Genomic DNA, 3,095 nt, shown 5'->3' with positions numbered 1-3,095 from the left:
CTCATCCATCTAGGGACACTTAAGTTGTTTGTCCGTCTTGGCTGTTGTGGACAATGCCGTGGTGAGCATGGCGGGCACAGGCATCTCTTCAAGGATTTCGTTTTCTGGGACTAAGTACCTGGGAGTGGGATTGCTTGAAGCTCTGTGTACGCTTGTTGTCTCGGCAACATGATCAAGGTAGGTGTGGTTCCCTTCCTACAGTTTAGGGAAATAAGCCCCATGAGGTTAAGCAGTTTGTGCCGATGGTCCAAGCTGTTATTACTTTGCAGACAAAGCAGTTGAAAGCCAGGTCTCTCTGCCTCCAGTGCCCACGCCCCTTCCTTAACACGGAGCCACCTCTCTCTCTCTCACACACACATGTGCCAATGAAATAAATTCCAAAATTATTTCCCCAACTTATGAATAAACTGGGTTTATCTGATACAATCCAGGAGGTGTCCTCTGGATAGAAACTTTAGAAAAGATGATATTACTGAAGAGTGTTATATAACTCAAGAACTCTGAAACATAATGGAAAAAAAAATACTGTGAGTCACCTGAATCTCTCTCTCACAACCATAGAATTTATGTCAGTTGCCTGTCCGGGAAGCATGTTTCAGGGGTGGTCAAGAAAACAGCCCTCAGTGGCAATCGGGGTTCATGAGACCCCCCCTCAGGAAGCTCCGATAACCCCCCTCCCTTCTTTGACATGAACAATCCACAATCTCTTGGTCTTAAGTGCAGTGAAACGCACCCTCGAGCCCCACACCACACCACGTGGCTGGAAGGCAACTTGGTGGAAGGTGTTAAAAAGCCACGTGTACTGTGCCGTGGCTCTGGCGATTGTGAGCATAATCCTGCAACTTCGTGTTGTTGGAACCATTATAGAGGGGGGGGGGCGCCTATTTCTCATCCTCACAGCACCAGATCGAGCTCACTGATCTCAGCTTCTGGGAGGGAAGAGGAGGCCTGGCCCCAGCTCCCCTCAGGGTGCTGCTCAGCAGCCCCAATGGTCCAGGCCACGTGGCCACAAGGAAAGGAGCCAGGTAGGCTGGGGCTGAGCCCTGAGGAGCCCAGGGTCAGAAGTCGCAGCTCCCTTTATCCGGCCTTTAGCCACACTGCTCCCGGCCACAGGAGGGGCCCTCCCCTCGGTCCCTTCTCCTCTCCCACGTCGGGGTGCTTGGCCATAGGAGGATCGATTCAAAATAACTTCCAGTGCTTGGTGAAAAAACTCTTCCATTGGAGACCCTATGGCACTGCTGGCTCTATACTTTTAGCAACAAGTCTTCCTTGGTGAGATTCGTAGAAATTGAGGGTCATTTGAGTTGCTCCCATTTAAGTCCCTGCTTTCGAATGCACCGGGTAAGCTTCCAGGGGGATTCGAAGAATCCCGTCAGTCCTCCATCTGCTCCTGTTGGCATTAAGCTCTATGATGACATCCGGGTGCACCTGCTCATCCGAAGACCCTGGCCGAGCATCTAGTTGTTATGATTTAACACGTCAGTGTGTCAGCAAACTTGACTGCTGAGTGCAGTTTGAAGGGACAGGGACTGCGTGCCGGATGACCTCAGGGAAGAGATGGGCAAATGTGCACTTGGAAAGGTTTTGTCCTTTGAAATGTTTTCTCTGTTCAGAGGGACCTCGAGTGTGGGCCAGATGTCCCGGAGGGGTGCGCCTGCCCCTTGAGGGTGAGCTGAAGGCGGCACATCTTTGAGAAATGATGTCGGACATAGGAAAAGGAGGAAAGGAATGCAGAAAAATAAACGCGACTGCTTACATGTTGTACTGAATTTATTAACTGCTCAAAGCAAGTATTTTGCTACTAAAATCTGTTTGACGGTCCTAGGAGTCTGGAAATAAACTCATCATCAACTACATTTTCAACTATCACATCAGAAAAAATTTAGATGAAATCACTAAGAGAGAGATGTTATCTAAAAAAGATTAAACTCTACTGTCTTCTGTTGTAGAAAAAATATTTTTAACTTTTTTTCATCCTCACCTGAGGATATATTTTTGAAGATTTTATTTATTTATTCTAAAGAGAGGGGAAGGGAGGGGGACAAAGAAAGATAGAAACACTGATCAGGTAAAACTCTTCAGTTTGTGGGATGAGGCCCAACTCACTGAGCCACACCAGGCAGGACCCAAGGACATCTTAGAGAGAGAGAGAGAAACATCAATGCAAGAGAGAAGCACGGAGGTCTTTTACACATCTGGACCACAGGTCACATGAGAGCCAGCTGGCCTGAGGATCACACTCACAGCTTAGACATGTGCCCTCCCAGGAACCGAACCCATAACCTTGCAGTTATGGGATGACGCTCCAACCAACTGAGCCACATCAGCCAGGGCTCCCTGACCTTCTCAAAGTTGGAAAGTTTCCAGTATAAGACAGAAAATTTTCCATCCATCCATGAACGAGTGGCCTGGAATTCAGAAATGTACTGTACCCTGGATTGTAATGAACATGAAATTTCTTCTTATCTTCATTTTGGTAAATACTAAAGTTGAAATAATCTTATTTGATTGACTCTAGGGAAGGACAGTATGAAAATTATAAACAGTGAGGAATGGGTTTAATTTTAAATCATGGAGAGTGAGACTGCTGTCGTGATTTTTAGCGAGTGAGGAGTTTGAGCTATGGAGTGCGTGAAAAGAAACAGCCCTAAGAGACAGGGCACGGGGCTAGTGCTCGTCTGTACATAATTCTTTTCGTCCATAAACTTTAAAATGCTCAACAGGTGTTAATGAATTACACCTACGTAAGAACTACATATTGTAAAATCTAATTTTCAGAACCCCGAACTAATTCCTAGACTCAGAGTCAGTCTAGGAATCTTAGACCGAATTAACACCCAAGGGCTTAAGCGAGAAAGTGGCAGTTCTCAGTCACCGATTAACTGTTGCTTATCTGTCCATTCATTACTTTAATTAAAACGCCTCTGTTTCATTGGCAGTCAGTTCTAATCATCTACAGTTCAAAGAAAAGGCAGTTTACTTAAAACCCTTGGAGACTTGTCCCATTTAAAACAAAAACACATGTTTAAAAAAAAAAGTCATCCTTTCCAACTGGCAGAGTCCCTGGGTGGTTTCTGGAATGCTCTCAGAGCGAT

This window comes from Artibeus jamaicensis, unplaced genomic scaffold (genome assembly GCF_021234435.1).
Source record: "Artibeus jamaicensis isolate MK-2021 breed Jamaican fruit bat unplaced genomic scaffold, CSHL_Jam_final contig_415, whole genome shotgun sequence".
NCBI lineage: Eukaryota > Metazoa > Chordata > Mammalia > Chiroptera > Phyllostomidae > Artibeus > Artibeus jamaicensis.
The sequence above is the reverse complement of the archived record's forward strand: the minus strand, read 5'-3'. Positions refer to the sequence as shown.